We start from the raw sequence: 20,833 nt of genomic DNA, 5'->3' as shown, positions 1-20,833 counted from the left end.
ATGCCCAGAGATTTTAAAAGAAGATTCAGACATTTGAAATGTTTTTAGCAACTTTGAGAAATGTTACCACATTAGACCAAAAGCTATGCTATTTTTCTTCAGTTAGCTATTAAGAGCTCCCAGAGGCTGGGATTAGCTAGCTGACAGCTAACACTTAGGGGATAGAGGAGCGGTCTTGGCCTCCCTTTCCCCTCCAGGGCAGGACTGCAGAGCCGGTACCTTCAGTCTGGTCTTCTTCCTCAAGGTCGCTGCTCACAACCACTCTCAGCACTGCGGACCTCCAGGGCTCTCCCTGGCTAACTCCTCCTGCTCTTCTCCACTGCCTCCCAGGATGGCCACGTTCCCTCTGAGACACGGCCACTCCCTCTGTGAATCAGGCCATCACAGTATACAGGAGACAACCCCTTAGAGTTCAGCTTTTTTTATCTTCTGTTTGTTTGCTTGTGGGAGTTCAGAGACTCATTAGTTTGGCATTAAAAAGGTTTCCTCCCCCACCACCAACCTGCCAGCAACTTCTGGATTCCAGAAATCCTGCGTTTCTGGAAAGCTGGTCTCTTCATAGCCAAGGAGAATATAGTATTCTTTATTTATTTTTTTGAGATGGAGTCTTGCTCTGCCGCCCAGGCTGGAATGCAGTGGTGAGATCTTGGCTCACTGCAACCTCCACCTCCCGGGTTCAAGCGATTCTCCTACCTCAGCCACCCGAGTAGCTGGGATTATAGGCACGCGCCACCACGCTGGCTAATGTTTGTATTTTTAATAGAGATGGGGTTTCACCATGTTGACCAGACTGGTCTTGAACTCCTAACCTCAAGTGATCTGTCTGCCTTGGCCTCCCAAAGTGCTGGGATTACAGGCATGAGCCACCATTCCTGGCCTAGTATTACTATAATGTCTTGATTTCCTTTCCCCATACAAACAAATATTAATAATAAACTCCTCTATATCTGTCAAACAAGTTCTCCATAATTCCTGTAAATACATTATCCTAGCAAAAAGATTTATGTACACTTTTCTCCATTTACGTAGTGGCAAACAAGCTGAAAAATACTTTTGCATTATTTTTCTCCCAAAGTAAATATCCCTTCTCTTCACTCTCTCTCCTCTACCCTTAAAAAACAGCATGATGGCTGAGCACAGTGGCTCACGTCTATAATCCCAGCACTTTGGGAGGCCAAGGTGGGAGGATCACTTGAGACCAGGAGTTCAAGATCAGCCTGGGCAACATAGCAAGACCTCATCACTAAAAAAAAAAAAAAAAAAAAAAAGCCAGATATGGCGGTGAGTGTTTGTAATGCTATAATAACTACTTGGGAGGCTAAGGTAGGAGGATTCCTTGAGCCTAGGTGTTCAAGGCCATAGTGAACTAGGATTATACCACTGCACTTCAGCATGGATGACACAGAGAAACGCTGTCTCAAAAACAACAATAAACAAGAAAAACCTCAGCAAGATGGGAAAGAAGTTTCTTCAACAAATGATGCTAGGAAAACTGGACATCCACATTCAAAAGAATGAATTATATACAAAAATTAACTCAAAATGGATTAAAAACCTAAACATAAGCCCCCAAAGTATAAAACTCCTAGAAGAAAATATAAGGAGAAAGGCATGACATTGGACTAGGCAATGGTTCCCCAATCCAAAACTGAAAGCACAGGCAACAAAAGCAAAAATAGACAAATGGAACTATATCAAACTTTAAAACTTTTGTGCATCAAAGGACCCAATCAGAGTGAAAAGGCAAACTATGAAACAGGAGAAAATATTTGCAAATCATGTATGGATGAGGCTTTAATATCCAGAATATATAAAGAACTGCTGTACCTCAAGAACAACAACACGGCCGGGTGCAGTGGCTCACGCCTGTAATCCCAGCACTTTGGGAGGATGAGGCAGGCAGATCATGAGGTCAAGAGTTCGAGACCAGCCTGGCCAACACAGTGAAACCCCATCTCTACTAAAAATGCAAAAAATTAGCTGGGCATCGTGGTGCGTGCCTGTAGTCCCAGCTTCCCAGGAGGCTGAGGCAGAAGAATCGCTGGAACCTGGGAGGCGGAGGTTGCAGTGAGCTGAGATTGTGCTACTGCACTCTAACCTGGGCAACAGAGTGAGACTCCATCTCAAAAAAAACAAAAAACAAAAAGAACAACACCAAAAAAAAAATCAAATAGCCTGGTTACAACATGGGCAAAGAACTTAATAGACTTTTTTCCAAAGATGACATACAAGTAGCTAACAAGCATATAAAAAGGTGTTCAACATCACTAATCATCAGAAATGCAAATCAAAACCACAATGAAACATCACCTCACACCCATTACGATGACTACTATTAAAACAAAACAACAAAGAATAACAAGTGTTGGTGGGGACATGGAGAAATTGGAACCTTTGTGTGTTGTTGGTGTAAAATGGTGTGGTTACTACAGAAAAAAGTAAGGTGGTTCTTCAAAAACTAAAAATAGAACTACCATTTGATCCAGCAATCCTACTTCTGAGTAAATATCCAGAACAATCTAAAGCAGGGTATTGAAGAGGTATTTGTAACCCATGTTCATAGTAGCACTATTCACAATAGCCAAAAGGTGGAAGAACTCAAGTGTCCACTAACAGATTAATAGATAAATAAAATGTGGTATACATAACAATAGAATACTATGAACCCGAAGGAAATCTTGTTATAAGCTACAACATGGATGAAGCTTGAGGACATTATGTGAAGTTAAATAGAAAGCCAGTCACAAAAGAACAAATACTGCATGATTCCACCTATAGGAGGTATCTAAAGTATAAGAAATCTTCAATATTAACAATTGGTTCTCAGAAACTATGACTTTAAGTGAAAGGATATATAATGAAACCAATTTTTCTACAGGCTAATTGATACAAACAAGAGTTAAGTTCCTATGGCATATTTCTGGTCACAAAAATATCACCAAACTTCGAAATACCCAAAACACTTCTAATATTAAGCACTGAAATAAATATGAGCTATAAAGACATTTAAGACAGATGAATAAAAACAATCATTTACCCAATTTTTGGTGAATCCGTGAGTGACAGCGGTCATAATGGTGGTTAAATCAATGAATCAATGTTTGCAAAGTGAAAATTCCAAGTAGCACCTCCTGCCACCATGTTATTTGGAAACAAACAAGAACACAGGGCAGGCTGGGTGAGGTGGCTCACGCCTGTAATCCTTGTAATCCTAGCATTTTGGGAGGCCGAGGTGGGAGGATCATTTGAGGTCTGGAGTTCAAAACCAGCCTGAACAGCATGGAGAAACCCCGTCTCTACTAAAAATACAAAAATTAGCCAGGTGTGGTGACACATGCCTGTAATTCCAGCTACTCGGGAAGCTGAGGCAGGAGAATCGCTTGAACCCAGGAAGCAGAGGCTGCAGTGAGCCAAGATCACGACATTGCACTCCAGCCTGGATGACAAAGCGAGACTCCATCTCAAAAAACAAACAAACAAAAAAAAGAAAACAGGGCATGTTCATTAAGTGCTTTTGTACCATATCGTTTACTGTTGTGTTTTATTGATCATCATTTATTGTATGATGATCATATACTTTACAAATTTTTATTTTACAATAATGTGTGTCCATTCAGTCATTCATTTTCCACCCTGCTTTTTCCAGTTCAGGGTTGCAGGTGGCTGGAGCCTATCCCAGCAGCTCAGGGAGCAAGATGGGAACCAACTCTGGACGAGACTCCATCCCATCGCAGGGCATACTCACAGCCACACCCACTCACACTGCGACGATTTAAACACCAATTAACCTAACATGTACATCTTTGGGATGCGGGAGGAAACTGTAGTACCAGGAGAAAACCCAAGCAGACATGGGAGAAACACGTAAACCCCACACAGACACTGGCCCCAACTGGGAATCAATTTTTTTGTTCTCATCAACATTATAACAAAATCATGTTGAATAAAACAACATTATTTGAGAATCTGCTGCATTCAAATTTATAGACATAGAAAGTAGAACAGTGGTTGCCAGGAGCTGGGGATAAAGCAGGAGTTGCTGTTCAATGGATATAGAGTTTCAGTTCTGCAAGATGAAAAAGTTCTGGAGAGCTATTTCACAACAATATAAACATACTTAACACCACTGAACTACACACTTAAAAAGCGTTACGATGGGCCAGGCGCAGTGGCTCACACCTGTAATCCCAGCACTTTGGGAAGCTGAGGCGGGCGCATCACCTGAGGTCAGGAGTTTGAGACCAGCCTGGCCAACATGGCAAAACCCTATCTCTACTAAAAATACAAAAATTAGCTGGGCGTGGTGCTGGGCACCTGTAATCTCAGCTACTCGGGAGGCTGAGGCAGGAGAATCGTTTGAACCCAGGAGGCAGAGGTTGCAGTGAGCTGAGATCATGCCACTGCACTCCAGCCTGGGTTACAAGAGCAAAACTCCATCTCAAAAAAAAAAATGGTTAAGATGGTAAATTTTATGTTGGCATTTTATGACAACAGCAGTATGATACGCTGGAAAGAGTAGGGTTTGGGTTTTACAGACCCAAATTTGAAACTCTAACAGCTCTGCCACTTACTGTGTGGCCCTGGGCAATTTACCCTCTGAGAATCAGTTTCCTCATCTATATAAATGAGGGTATAAATAATATATATCTTAAAAGTGATCTGAAGGGTAGATGAGAACTGCTGACATAGAAGACACTCACAGCTGGATTCCTTAATTATTCTTCTGGGGATTGCATCAATGCATCACCCTCACCAAAGCAGCTAACACGAATTAAAGCCTTACTGAGTCTTGCACTGCTCTGGGTGATACGCCAGGAACCACATTTAATACTTGCAGAAAGGAAAGCAGGGAAGACTGTAATCCCCACTTTGCTGATGAGAAAAGCAAAGCAGAGAAGTGGCCTAACCTGCCCAGACAACACAGTAAGTGATGGAGCCTGCTTCATTTTACTTTAAAGAAACATGAAACAGAGCTAGCAACACAGAAAATAAAACTGACAGCAAAACACAAAACTCAAAAAGGAGCTCCTATGGTGTGAATGTTTGTGTTCCCTCCAAAATTCATGTTGAAACTTAATCCCCAATGCAACAGTATTAAGAAATGAGGCCTTTAGGAGGTGATTAGGCATGGAGGGCTCTGTGTCACCGATGAGAATAGCGCTTTGTGAAGGGCTGGTGGGAACGGTCCACGCCCTTTTGTCACCTCCTGCCATGTGAAGCCACAGCCTTCAAGGTGCCATCCTGGAGAAGATGGCAGCCCTCACCAGACACTGAACCTGCTGGTGCCTTCATTTAGGACTTCCCAGCCTCCAAAACTGTGAAATGTAAGTTTCTGTTATTTAAAAATTACCCAGTCTGTGGTATTTTGTTACAGCAGCAGGAATGCACTAAGACAGGATCACAACATATAAAACAGACCATAAGGACTGTGTCTCAAAAGTCAATTAATGATCAGATGAGATTAAGGAAAATAATTTTATATTTAAAATTTACATTTCCAAAGAATGGTTTAAAAGGTCATGATTTCCCTGCTTAGCTTTTAAACAAGTTCATTCCCTCCTTAAGCATTCACTTTAATATTCAGTTGCCTTTCAAGATAGAATTATAACTCTAATTCATAAGGCAGTTTAAGTTACTTTATTTCTTACTCCAACTAAGATAGAAAAGAGTTACTTAACACCATCTATGATTAGTAGATGACTAAATTATGTGCCTCCCAAATTTTATTAGAGACCTTTGTGCTACCAAATTTTACAGTAGCCACTGTAATAAACTTCCCAGAAATTGTATCATCTTGGCTATGTCCTAACATGACAACATAGCTGTTAGCAACCTTTCCATACATTCCATTTAAAAAACTGTGGAACGAAGACAGGGTATCCAAGTAAGGAAAAAGTTACCTCCTGGCTTTTAACAATAGCCATAAGTAACAAAGTTGAGTTGAGAGAATCAAGTATTCCAGAGGTCAACTCAGTTATGGAGCAGTTCTGAGTTTTGACAGAAACAGACTTGGAGAAAGCTCAGAGATTTTGCCCAGCACAAACACTTCCTGGAACTATGGGTTTCTCTTAAAGAGCTAGGGCAGAGCGCTGGCCCTTTCCTTCCCTGTAACCCTGGGGTACAGTGACTACAGTACAAAGTGCTTATTTTGGATGTTTATAATAGACAAGTTCCCTTAGGCTACACAGTGTTACCCACACCTTTATTTTTTTTACGATGTTGTCTTTCCCTCTTTGACAACCCCCATTCCAGCTTCAGCCCTAACATGACAACATAGCTGTAGCAATCTTACGTACCTTCCATTTCAAACATTCTTGTGGAACTTAATTGTATCATAAATCGTACGATGTGCCAAGCACTGAGCTAACGGGTTTATATAAGAGGCACAACATAATGGTAAAAGCAACTGGGAAGTACAACTGAGTTTGAATTGTGCCAATAGACAGCCTTCAGACTTGAAGTGCAACACCGGCTCCTCCCTGGGTCTCAAGTGGATTGGGTCTCTGTGGATTTTAAACTTGCCAGCCTCCAAAATCCTACAAGCCTATTCCTCAAAATAAGTCTATCTCTTTATCTATCTCTATACAGGCATACCTCGGAGCTACTAAGGGTTCAGTTTCAGACCACCACGATGGAGTGTGTATCACAATAAAATGAATCACATGAGTTTTTTGGTTTCCCAGTGCATATAAAATTATGTTCACACTACACTGTAGTCTATTAAGTGTGCAAGAGCATTATGTCTAAAGTGTGCAAGAGTATGATGTCTAAAAAGAAGTACACACCTTAATTTTAAAATACTTTATTGCTCAAAAATGCTAACAATCATCTGAACCCTCAGCAAGTCATTATCTTTTGTAGGGTCTTCCTTGATGTTGACGACTGCTGACTGATCAGGATGGTGGCTGCTGAAGCCTGGGGTGGCTGTGGCAAATTGAAGAAAACCTCCTTGTGGCAAACAGTGTTTCTTTTCTTTTTCCTTTTTTTTTTTTTTTTGAGACAGGGTCTTGGCCAGTCACCCAGGTGTGATCATAGCTCTCTGTAGCCTTGAACTCCTGGGCTTAAGCGATCCTCCCACCTCAGCCTCCCAAGTAGCTGGGATTATAGTGTACCACCACACCTGGCTAATTATTTTTATTTTTGTAGAGACAGGATCTTGCTGTATTGCCCAGGCACATCTCAAATTTCTGTGCTCAAGCAATCCTCCCACCTTGGGCTCCCAAAGTGCTGGATTTACAGGCATGAGCTATGCGCCTGGCCACTAGAACATTCGAAATTGGAGTCAATTCTCTCAAACCCTGCCATTGCTTTACTAAGTTTATGTATTATTCTAAATCCTTTGTTATCATTTCAATAATGTTCACAGGAAGTTCATCAGGAGTAGACTACATTTCAAGAAATCACTTTCTTTGTTCATCCATAAGAAGCAACCCCTCATCTGTTCAAGTTTTATCATGCAATCGCGATAATTCAAGTCACATCTTAGACCCACTTCTAATTCTAGTTATCTTGTGATTTCTACCACATCTGCAGTTACTTCTTCCGCTGAAGTCTTGAGCCCCTGAAAGTCATCCATGAAGGCTGGAATCAACTTCTTCCAAACTCCTACTAATGTTGGTATTTTGACCACCTGCCATAAATCATGAATGTTCTTAATGGCAAGAAGAATGGTGAATCTTTTTCAGAAGGTTTTCATTTTACTTGCCCAGATCCATTATAGGAATCACCATCTGCAACAGCTATAGCCTACGCAATGTATTTCTTAAATAATAAGAATGAAATTACTCCTTGATCCCTAGGCTGCAGAATGGATGTTGTGTTAATAGGCATGGAAATAACATTAATCTCCTTATACATCTCTCCATCAGAGCTCTTAGGTGATCAGATGCATTGTCAATGAACAATGTTTTGAAAGGAATCCTTTTTTCTGAGCAGGTCTCAACCGTGGGCTTAAAATATTCAGGAAACCATGCTGCACACACATATGTGGTCATCCAGACTTCAGTGTTCCATTTATAGAGCAGAGGCAGAGTAGATTTAGCATAATTCTTCAGGGCTCTGGCTTTTTTGGAATAGTAAATGAGCACTGGCTTCAATGTAAAGTCACTAGGTACATTATCTCCTAACAAGAGAGTCAACCTGCCCTTTGAGGCTTTGAAACCATGAAGCCAGGCATTCACTTCCCCTCTCCAGCCTTGAGTCCTAGATGGCATCTTCTCCCAACAGAAGGCTATTTTGTCTACACTGATAATCTGTTGTTTGGTGTAGCCACCTTCATTAATTATCTTAGCTAGATCTTCTGGATAACTTGGTGCAGCTTCTACATCAGCACCTGCTGCTCCACCTTGCACTTTTATGTTTCGGAGATCTTTCCTCAAGCTTCATGAATGAACTTCTGCTAACTTCCCAACCTTTCTTCTGCAGCTTCCTCATCTCTCTCTGCCTTCACAAAATTGAAGAGTTAGGGCCTTGCTTTGGATTAGGTTTTGACTTAAGGGAATGTTGTGGCTGGTTTTATGTTCCACCCAAACCACTAAAACTTTCCCTGTATCAGCAATAAAGCTGTTTTGCTGTCTTATCATTTATGTTTTCACTGGAGTAGCACTTTTTCAAGAACTTTTCCTTTGTATTCCCAACTTGGCTAACTGGTGCAAGAGGCCTAGCTTTCAGCCTATCTTGGCTTTCAACATGCCTTCCTCACTAATCACTAAGCTTAATCGTTTCTTGCTTTTGATTTAAAGTGAGAGATGTGTGATTCTTCGTTTCACTTAACACTTAAAAGATTATTTTAGGGTTATTAATTGGTCTAATTTCAATATTGTTGTCTCTCAGGGAATAGCGAGGCCCAAGGAGAGGGTGAGAGATGGGCAAATGGCCAGTAAGTATAGCAGTTAGAACACATACAACATTTATCAATTGAGTGTGATATCTTATTTGGGTGCATTTTGTGGTATCTCAAAACAATTACAATGGTAACATAAAAGACTGCTGATCACTGGCCGGGCGTGGTGGCTCATGCCTGTAATCCCAGCACTTTGGGAGGCCAAGGTGGGCAATCACAAGGTCAAGAGATTGAGACCATTCTGGCCAGCATGGTGAAACCCTGTCTCTACTAAAAAGTACAAAAATTAGCTGGGCGTGGTAGCGTGTGTCTGTAGTCCCAGATACTCAGGAGGCTGAGGCACGAGAGTTGCTTGAATTCGGGAGGCAGAGGCTGCAGTTTAGCCGAGATCACACCACTGCACTCCAGCCTGGCGATAGAGCGAGACTCCGCCTCAAAAAAAAAAAACAAAAACAAAAACAAAAAAAACTGCTGATCACAGAGAACCATGACATATAACCATAACAAAGAAGTTTGAAATATTGTGAGAATTACCAAAGTGTGACACACAGACATGAAGTGAGCACATGCTGTTGGAAAAATGGCATCAACAGACTTGCTTGACGTAGGGTTTTACAATCCTTCAATTTGTAAAATATGCAATATCTGTGAAGTGCAATAAAATGAGGTATGTCTTTCTCCATCCACACACATAGATGCATACACCCCGCCCCCCCCCAGCACACACATACTGCATTGGTTCTGCCTCAATACAAATTATTATTAATTTACCACACGACTTTGATCACACTGCTTAGCCTTTCTAAACCTCGGGTTCCTTATCTGTCAGATGGGCTAATAATAGTACCTACTTCATAGGCCACTTATGAAGATACACTGTGTTAAACAGAGATCCAAACAGATTAAGCACAGTCAGAAAATAACAGATGCTGGTGAGGCTGCAGAGAAAAGGAACACTATACACTGCTGGTGGGAATGGAAATTAGTTCAGCCACTGTGGAAAGCAGTTTGGAGATTTCTCAAACAAAATACTCACAGAGTGAGAGATTCCAACAGCAGGTAAGTGACAAATACCAACACAACTGAGAGTAAGGTCTGTACTGGTGTTTGCACTTTGCAGCCAAATGAAAATGCAGCTGATTTTTCTCACTGAGCTACTGGATTTATCAGGAAAGACAGGGGCTCAACCTTTCTTCTGACCCATTGGTAACAGAATCAGACCAATTAGCATTGAGCTACAGTGTGGCAAAACCAATGGTTATTTATCAAAGCACATACAGACACACAGAAGGCATCATTCTGGCCCTACTAAAAGTATACTTCAGGCAGAAACGTTGGTTAAGAGTTTTTAAAATTTATTTGACAAATATTGACTGGGTACACTAACAGGCACTCTTCCAGCTGTTGTGGATACGATGAACAAAACAGAAAAACTCTTGCCATGGTGAGGCTTATAGTAAGGACAGACATGACAACAAAACTAAAATCCATCCATCCATCCATCGAAGCTCTGTGTGTGTGTTTGTGTTTAGCAGTGAACAAAGAGACATTTATATTCTAAGTGTCAGCAGAAAAGCAAGCAGGGAGGGGGCAATCAGGAGTGTCAGGGCAATTTTTGACAGGACAGCTATGGAGGACCTCCCAGAAGAGGTGAAGGAGTGAGCTCTGCCACAGTCTTTGGGTAGGAACAGCTGGTGAAAGCCTCTGGGATGGAAGCCTGGCTGGTGAGTTTGAGAAACAGCTAGGGGACAGACGTGGATAAAGGGGAATGAATGAGGGGAAGAATAGTAGGAGATGAGATCAGAGGGCAGCACGGGGCCAAACACTGTGAGGCCTCATGGGTCTCTCTAAAGACTACGGCTTTTCCTTAGGGTAAAATGGAGACCCACTGGAGGGCTTTGAACAAGACTGACAAGATCTGACTTAGTAAATTTTAACAAGATCACTTTGGCTGCTGTGTTAAGAATAGACTGGAGCTGGCAAGGGGCAATGAAGGAGACTCGTTAGGAAGCTAATGAAACAGTCCAGTTGAGAGGTGACAGCAACCTCATCATCCACTCAAAAAATACCTGTGGACACCCACCCTGTGGCCCGTCATCTGCTGGCCCTGAGAATACACAGTTGAACAACTCCCCGCAGGAAGGGCACCAGGAAGGCATTCTCCACCACCTCTTCCTCAGGCAGGAAATGAAGGAGCAAAGGACGCTCCAACCTGGGGAGAACCCAGGACTCCATGGGAGGTGGTGGGGCTGGCAGGTGGGCTCCATTTGTTCACTGCTGACTCCCCAGCACCTACGACAGTCCGTGGTATAAATATTTGTGCTCAGAGTGACTTTCAGATAACAGTTTTTAAGGCTGCTTTAGTGTCAAACCAGTTTATAATTGCCAGTTTAAATGTTGATCAACTCACTAAAAATATTATAAAAGGACACACACCCACATACCTACACACGCCACACACTTCTCACAAATGTATGTTGAAGACTGATTTAGATTCTAGAACAAGCACATTGAAGATAGAATATTTCCAATTTCACAGAGGTTTCATTTGAGGCAGAGGATAATAGAAAAATGTCTTTTAAATGTGAAGAATGTGATCCTATAAAGAGATTAGATTTTTATCATGCCTCTTCATAATTATAGTTTCTAACATAAACCTAGCACTGTGCTGCAAACTAAAAGTAATAGTTTTTAAAAATTAAGAGAGTTGATTATAAAACTGCAATTAGAAAGTCTTATTTTCTTACTCCTTATGGAACATAAGTAATTATGTATTACAGGCAATTAAAATCAACTCATATTTACAGACTAATAAACTTTTAAAATTACATGTAATGCAAATCACTCTAGAACAACACAGTTTTACAAGTTATTTTGAAGTGTTCTGATGTCGCTGAGGACATTTTAAAATTCTCAGCAACCAATTCTCACATTTTCCAGGCTAGCAATTTCTCACATCCATGGATGTCAAGGGATACTGTGATTATGTATCTTCATAGCCTTCTACAGAGGACTTTATGTGCAAACTCTGAATTAAAGCCAATGTTTAAGGGTATATAAATTATCCCATACAGAATAATTTCGTGGAAGTGATATTTAGCTCCTTGCTCAGCGTGTCCTAACGGTGGGAATCAGAAGCTGCCCCCGGTGCCTTGGCAGTTTCTGAAGAGTTATTTTTGTACATTTAAACATGTTCTTGGCCGGGCGCAGTGGCTCACGCCTGTAATCCCAGCACTTTGGGAGACCAAGGCGGGTGGATCACCTGAGGTCAGGAGTTTGGGACCAGCCTGGCCAACATGGTGAAACCCCATCTCTACTAAAAATAAAAAAATTAGCCAGGTGTGGTGGCATACAACTGTAGGCCCAGCTACTCGAGAGGCTGAGGCAGGAGAACTGCTTGAACCCAGGAGGTGGAGGTTGCAGTGAGCCAAGATCGCACCACTGCATTCCAGCCTGGGTGACAGAGTGAGACTCCATCTCAAAAAAAATAAAAATAAATAAATAAATAAATAAATAAATAAATAAATATATTCTTAAAAGTTTTTTCGCAGTTGATGTAAAAGGATATTTGTCTCCAATGCACTCTACAGACTATCAATTTATTCACATTTAACAAAAGACGAGCAATGCCAGTGCAACAAAGGCATTTTGAGTACTATAAAAACGCACAAGTCGGCCTGGCGTGGTGGCTCAAGCCTGTAATCCCAGCACTTTGGGAGGCCGAGGCAGGCGGATCACGAGGTCAGGAGATCGAGACCATCCTGGCTAACACAGTGAAACCCCATCTCTACTAAAAATACAAAAAATTAGCCGGGTGTGGTGGCAGGCGCCTCTAGTCCTAGCTACTTGGGAGTTTGAAGCAGGAGAGTGGCATGAACCCAGGAGGCGGAGCTTGCAGTGAGCCAAGATTGTGCCACTGCACTCCAGCCTGGGCGACAGAAAAAGACTCCATATCAAAAAAAAGAAAAAAGAAAAAAATGCACAAATCTTCAGGTGGGCTGATATAACCGATCCTACAATTTCAAGGAAAGAAAGGGCAATCCATTTTAAATCTATAATTACCTTCTAGTATGTTTCAGAGATACTATAACAGGAATTCTCATAATGGCTTTCTTCATAGCCCTATACTTATAATTTTTAGGTATCAAATAGTCTGTTTGCTAGAAAGTATTAATAGAACTGTGAGATCTTGTATTTTATATCCATAATTTCCCCTTCATACATTCAGCCTTTTGTTTTTCACAGATCATAAAGATAACATTGTACTTATTAGTAGAAATAAACCAATTTGTTCTCACACACAAAATTGGGTATCTTGAAATCAACAACTTCAAGAATCATTTTCACTTAAATCTTTGAAACTTTAACTTATAGAAAATTCCGACTGGGCGTGGTGGCCTATGCCTGTAATTCTAGCACTTTGGGAGGCTGAGGCAGGTGGATCACCTGAGGTCAGGAGTTCAAGACCAGCCTGGGCAACATGGTGAAACCCCATCTCTATTAAAAATACAAAAATTAGCTGGGCGTGGTGGCATTCGCCCGTAGTCCCAGCTACTAGGGAGGCTGAGGCAGGAGAATTGCTTGAACACGGGAGATAGAGGCTGCAGTGAGCCCAGATTGCACCACTGCACTCTAGCCTAGGCAACAGAGCAAGACTAGGTCTCAAAAAAAAAAAAGTTCCTACTATTTTTTAATTAACGAGGGTAAAATATGAATCTGATTGTTCGATATCTCATAAAATGGTCAGTTCAGAAGTTCCATGTTAAAATTACCAAGTCCTCTCAAACAATGAAAAACTATAGTCTTAAGAAAAAAAGGCTGGGCATGTTGGCTCACACTTGTAATCTCAACACTTTGGGAGGCCAAGGCAGGAGCAACACTTGAGCCCAGGAGTTCAGGACCAGTCTGGGCAACACAGAGAGACACCATCTCTACAAAAAATGAAAAATTAGCCGGGCATGGTAGTGTGCGCCTGTGGTCCCAGCTACTCAGGTGGCTGAGGTGGGAGGATTGCTTGAGCTCAGGAGGTTGAGGCTGCAGTGAGCTGTGAGGGCTCTACTGCACTCTAGCCTGGGAGACACAGTGAGACCCTATGTCAAGGGTAGGAGAAGGAAGGACGGAAGAAAGGTAGGTAGGTAGTGACAGTTACTACGGGACTGAACGAAGGGGGATGAATGCAGAAATGAAAACAAAAAAGAAACTGTTTTAAAGAAGGGGTCAGGGGGATCCTTGCTTCTAGTGAGCAAAGGCAGCCCTGAGCTTCCACAGCCTTTGTATTTATTGGGTAGAAAGAGCAGGGAGGAGAAGGTAACGACTGGTCAGCTGCTTGACTGATCACAGGTTCACATTATTGCTAACAGGCTTCAGATCTGCCTAATCACAAGCAACACTGTGCCTGGGGCGTGACTGCCCTCAGCATTTCTTCTGGGCGGCAGACGCAGTTGTCAGCTTGCTAACATTCTGCATTCATGAGAACAGTTTGCTGTTTACTCATATAGCCTCCAGTGGTATACTGAGTTGATCACCGACCCTCATTCTTTCAGCCTCCAACAAAGGAAGGGAGGGAGGGAAAGGAGAGAAAGAGAAAAAGCATAAGTCCATCTTCCAATCTATGTCTGAAAATGTAAGTAACATAAGAGTTAAGTTTTCAACAGTTTGACAGGTCCTAAAAGGTAAACACAAAATTACCATATGATCCAGCAATTCTGCTCCTAGGTATATGCCCAAAAGAATTAAAAGCAGGGACTCAAACTGATACTTGTACACCAGTGCTCACAGTACTCAAGTGTTCATAAGTGACATTACTCACAATAGCCAAAAGGTGAAAATCACCCACGTATCCATCAACAGATAAATGGATAAACAAGTACAGTATATACATACAATGGAATATTATTCAGCCATAAAAAGGAACAAAATTCTGATACAGCTACAACATGGATGAACCTTGGGGACATTATGCCAAGTAAAATTAGCAAGACACAAAAGGATAAAAATATGTGATTCTACTTACATGACATACCTAGAGTAGGCAAATTCATAGAGACAAAAAGTAGAACAGAAGTTACCAGGGGCTGGGGGCAAGGCAGAATGGGAGTTATTGTTTAATCACATTGTGAATGTGAAGTTACTGTCACTGAATTATACACTTAAAAATGGTTATGATGGTAAATTTTGTGTTATTTATATTTTGCTATAGCAAAAAAGAAAAAAAAACAGGATAATTAAACTGGGCAAAAAAGAGTCAAGTTTTCAAAGCATTTCCAATCTACCTCCACTATTTCATTAGGATTCTATTTTACAGATAAGGAAACTGAGGTTCAAACACCAAATGAGGAGCAAAGCATGGACCAGCACTCCAGCCAGTGGGCTCCACAGCCAGCCAACTGCAGCCTGGCTCACCCCACAGTCCAGCACACAGCACTTCTGAGTGCAAGCCTGCCTTCCCTCAGGACAGCCTCCCAATTCTGCTCTCTGCCCTTATAGCTTTCCTCTCCCTCCACCAACTTTCACGTGAACAATGGAATAATCACCACAGGGTAAAAGCACAATTCACAAGACTAGGGGAAAAGCCTAGGAGCACCTGAGAATGCAGGCCTTTCACAAGAGGACCACGCACACAGCACCTTGTGCTCAGAGTGCTCATTACCAAAGCAGACTAGGATGCTTCCAGCTGCAGGAAATCAGAAAACCCAAAGTCAAACTGGCATAAACCATGGGAAAATTTATTATCATACAGAACTATGAGATGAGAGGCAGAGAGAGATCCAGGCCTAGATCCTATGACCAGCAGGTGAGTGCCAGAACCAAAAACGCAGGTTCCTTCTGTCTTTCTGCTCTGACAACTTTAGTGTCAGACTCACCCCAAGACTGATCCCCTCATGATCACAGAATGGCTGCCAGTGGAAACACAGTCACAGCTATGCTTCATTATTTGTTCTCTCATTCTGGGTGTGAAGGAAAATGCTTCCCCGTCCCCCCCTCAAAAAATAAAGTCTTTCCTTATGACTGAGCCAACCCAGATCATGTGGATACCTCTAGACCATAAACAGTCACCACGGGAAAACCATGCTCTCACCTACTTAAAGAATGGATTCTCATGGCTAAGGGTGAAGGGGAAGTAACTGAAGAAAATCTGCATCTTGTTGTTAGGAAAGACAAAGGAAATGGATGCTGATAGGCAGCCAGCACTGTCCACTAATCCTGTGTTTCTCAAACTTTAATGCACATGAACTCCCAGAGGATCTCACTACAACACAGATTTGGAATCGGTAGGTCTGAGATAGATAGGGCCCAAGATTCTATATCTTCAATAAGCTTCCAGATAACGATCATGCTCCTGGTCCCTCTCTGCACACAGGAGCTATTCAACAATGGTTTGTGTGTCCCTTACCTAAAGAGCACACCTCCCCTAGTGACCAGGGTGTCTGGCCGCCTCCTGAGAGCGTCACGTCATGTACTTCTGTCAGGCTGGTTGCCAGCGGCGCTCTGAACATTAGAGGCCAGCACACTCCTCTCAGCTGTAATGGCACGGATATTGAATAGTGCAGGTGACAAATTACCCTGAGGCATCCAGAAACTAAGAAGCTTTTTAAACAAAACATTTGGCAAAATAATCAATGGTGATAAATAATATACTCTAGCTCTAATGGCAAGCCGTTATAAATCTCCTGCATTTTATCACCCCATCTATGTTAAGAGTTTCTACCCCAAGAATAAGGAAGATACTCTTCTTCAGAGACTGTCCTCCAGTAGCACTACCACAATGGGACACCATGCCAAGTACAGGGGGAGAAGGTGACCAGTCCTCGGGTAGAGAGTGTAGACTCTAGAGTCTGGGATGAAGTGGAGCCATGGGTTGGTCTGGCTCATACTGATGAAGATGTAAAGGGCAGTAGGTATCAAGTGAATACACAGGAAATAAGTAGCAGCATCTCCTAGATTTTCCACAGGATCTCAATACCGCTGACCCCACCAAGAGCTGTCATTCCTCCTCTACCTCTTCTATCCTCTCCTCAGTAATTCTATCCTCTCCTGGAAATTTCCTTGGCTTCAGAATAACGAGGTGTTCCCCACCAGTGAATGGATTTCCCAGAGAAAATGTAATGCTACAGGAAATGCATAGGATCGGAAATTCCAGGGCCCAGGTCTCAATATCAGCTCTGTCATTTTACCAACCAACCATGTGAGTAAACAAGTATTTCCTGAGTCTTGGTTTGCTCATCTAAAAAAATAAAAGAGAATGAGGATAATCATGCCTATCTATATCATCAAACACTACATAAATGTTTGTCCCTATCATTCAAAGTTCTCTGTATGGCAGAACAGTAATCCCAGTTTTCCCCATACAGCAGAGACCTCTGTAATTCTCACAAATTCTGGATGTTCAGATTGAAAATGATCTGAGGCATGGCTCCTCCATATACTCTAATGTCCAACAGAGTCATCACAGCAGTTCTAGGGGTGCATGGCCTGAAGCCAGGTCCCCAGAGATTCTGGGAGGGCTCGTCTGGGTCTGTACTAGCCTGCAATTTGGAATTTCCTGTTCCTTAGTAGTTTACGGCACTAATAAGAGTGGTTTGCAAAGCAAGGGATTTTCTTTCCAAGCAGAGAGAAGACCACAAAATAGGAATGTCAATGCAAAACTATCATTATTTCTAATGAAAGAGAACTGGATAGTTCTCTAAAGTCTCTTCTAACTCCAGTATTTTGGGATTGTGTGATCCTGGGCCTTTCCTAGAGAAACTTTAGCCCAGAATCCACTGCTAACAAAGCTTCTATTATGACCCCCACTTACTCCTGCCAAGTATAAAGCACTGTCCTCAACTGGCTCTCCAAATTTATATAACAGTTAAAGGCCATTTGCTTCAATCGTGGAGCAATGATTTTAAAAAGGACCAACAGTTAAAAGCACACAAACGGCAGTGAGCCCCAGACAAGTACTAACTCTCTCCCTCAAAAGATATTTATCTGCACTCAGGCTGCATCTGGGCAGCGAGAGAAGGAAACCTTGAACCCTACGAATTGTGTCCAGGAGAGAGCACGGGAGACCATGCTAGAAAGTGGCAGCATATGCTCTTATGTAAGGAGGAGGCCCACATGAATTATGACTCTTTTTATGCTTTTCTCTTTAACATCCCATCACTGCCCACAGTGATTTCTCACCTTCTTCAGACCTTCCTGATTAAACTTCATTTATTTTTCACTGGATATGGCCGTGACAAAGGATTCTCAGATGAATATCCTTCATTTTCCCCAATCTATCTCTATGCCTCAGAAACGTAAGTATTGAAGAAACTTCTGGTGTTTATAGTTAAATTGGACTAGGCACAGTGGCTCATGTCTGTAATTCCAGCACTTTGGGAGACCAAGCTGAAAGGATTGCTTGAGCCCAGGAGTTCCAGACTAGCCTGGGCAACACGGTGCAACCTTATCTCTACAAAAAAATATAAAAATTAGCTTGTCATGGTGGCACATGCCTGTAGTCCCAGCTACTTGCGAGGACTGCTTCAGCCTGGGAGGTCAAGGCTGCAGTGAGTGGTGATCATGCAGTATGGCCGACAGAGCAACACCCTGTCTCCAAAAAAAAAAAAAAAAAATTACACACACACACACACACACACACATATACACACACACACCCCCCAAATATATATATATACCCCAAAGTTCACTCATAGTGTGTATATATAAATATATAAGATATATTTATATATTTTATTTATATATTATATATAACTGTAATGTATTGTATATTATATATTAATATATTTAACTGTATATTTTATATTTATATATTTAACTATATATAATTATAGTTAAGTATATATAGTATATATATAGTTTTATATATACTATATGTATAGTATATATAGTATATATAACTAATGTATTATGTATTATATATTTATATATAACTGTATATTTTGTATTTATATATTTAACTATTATATATAGTTAAGTATATACAGTATATATAATATATAGTTAACTCTCTCTATATACATATATATATACACACACACACATATACACACACTAGAGACCTCTGTAATTCTCACAAATCCTGGAGGTTCAGATTGAAAATGATCTGAGGCATGGCTCCTCTCTCTATATATACATACATACACACATACACACACACACATATATATATACATACATATATACACATATCTACATACACATATACACATATACACTGTATGTATATATATATGTGTACATGTATATACATATACATATCTACACATATACTATATACATAATGTATATGTGTATATATGTGTGTATATGTATGTATATATGTATGTATATATTTATGCGTGTGTCTATATATATATATATATATGGAGGAACCATGCCTCAGATCATTTTCAATCTGAACATCCAGGATTTGTGAGAATTACAGAGGTCTCTAGAGTGTGTGTGTGTGCGTGTGTATGTATATAGAGAGAGTTAACTATATATTATATATACTATATATACTTAACTATATAATTATATTATAGTTAAATATATAAATACAAAATATAGTTATATATAAATATATAATACATAATACATTAGTTATATATTTATATTATAAATAAAATCTATTATATATAAAATATATATTTATATATATATAGTATGAGTGAACTTTGGAGTGATGAAAATATTCTCAAATAGCACTGTTGTAATGGTTGTGCAACTGTATAAATACATAAAAGCCTTATACACTTGCAACAAGTGAATTTTATAGTATTTAAATTATACTTCAACGAAGCTGTGTGTGGGTTTTTGTTTCTTGAGGTAGGCTCTTGCTCTGTTGCCCAGGCTGGAGTGCAGTGGTGCAATCACAGCTCACTGCACCCAACTTCTGGGCTCAAGTGATCCTCGTACCTCAGCCTCCCAATTAGCTGGGACTACAAGTATGTGCCACCACGCCCAGCTGAATTAGAAAACAATTTTTTTTTGTAGAGATGAGGTCTCGCTATGTTGCCCAGGCTGGTCTCAAACTTCTGGCCTCAAGCGATTCTCCCACCTCGGCCTCCCAAAGTGCTGGGATTACACGCATGAGCCACTGCACCTGGCCTAAAGCTGTTTTTTTTGTTTTGTTTTGTTTTGTTTTGCTTTTTGAGACAGTCTCTCGCTCTGCCACCCAGACTGGAGTGCAGTGGCACCATCTCAGCTCACTGCAAGCTCCGCCTCCCGGGTTCACGCCATTTCCCTGCCTCAGCCTCCCGAGTAGCTGGGACTACAGGCACCCGCCACCACGCCCGACTAATTTTTTGTATTTTTAGTAGAGACGGGGTTTCACTGTGTTAGCCAGGATGGTCTCGATCTCCTGACCTTATGATCCGCCCGCCTCGGCCTCCCAAAGTGCTGGGATTACAGGTGTGAGCCACTGTGCCCGGCCTTTATTTTTTAATTATTATTATTTTTTTGAGATGGAGTCTCGCTCTGTCACCCAGGCTGGAGTGCAATGGCATGATCTTGGCTCACTGCAAGCTCTGCCTCCCGGGTTCACACTATTCTGCTGCCTCAGCCTCCTGAGTAGCTGGGACTACAGGCGCCCGCCACCGTGCCTGGCTAATTTTTTTTGGTATTTATAGTAGAGATGGGGTTTCACCGTGTTAGCCAGGATGGTCTCCATCTCCTGACCTCGTGATCCTCTTACCTCAACTTCCCAAAGTGCTGGGATTACAGGGGTGAGCCACCGCGCCCGGCCAGCTGTTTATTTTTTTAAAAAAACACTTTGTATTTTTCCTAGTCATTTTATGTTCAAACATTATAAAGTTCTAATCATACCATATTATAGTTTCACATCCTGTTTTTCTTAATAATAACATGTCATGACATTAAAATATTACAAAGCTTTAATAAATATGATAAATATTATATAATTTCACTAAACTCTAGGGTATCATCAGGCATTTTAAGTGATCCTTTTATTATCTACATAGTTTCAAACTTTCTGCTAGTATAAATAATGCTGCCAAAATCTAC

The 20,833-nt window shown here is 41.2% G+C and overlaps 1 protein-coding gene across 3 annotated transcripts in view; it reads right to left on the bottom strand.

The window, feature by feature from the left end:
• LIMS1 (LIM zinc finger domain containing 1) overlaps positions 1 to 20,833 on the bottom strand; it is a 150,597-nt gene that overhangs the window by 113,878 nt on the left and 15,886 nt on the right. The window contains exon 1 of one of the 3 annotated variants that reach the window (XM_054547889.2): positions 220 to 531. The exons of the other annotated variants lie outside the window; for them this stretch is intronic. The gene's annotated coding sequence lies outside the window, so the exon portion shown is untranslated. Of the gene's footprint in view, positions 1 to 219; positions 532 to 20,833 lie in introns of those variants that run through there. 3 annotated transcript variants of the gene reach the window in all.

Source organism: Pongo abelii, chromosome 12, assembly GCF_028885655.2.
Source record: "Pongo abelii isolate AG06213 chromosome 12, NHGRI_mPonAbe1-v2.0_pri, whole genome shotgun sequence".
NCBI lineage: Eukaryota > Metazoa > Chordata > Mammalia > Primates > Hominidae > Pongo > Pongo abelii.
Note: the sequence above shows the minus strand (reverse complement) of the source record. Positions and strands in the feature narration are given on the sequence as shown.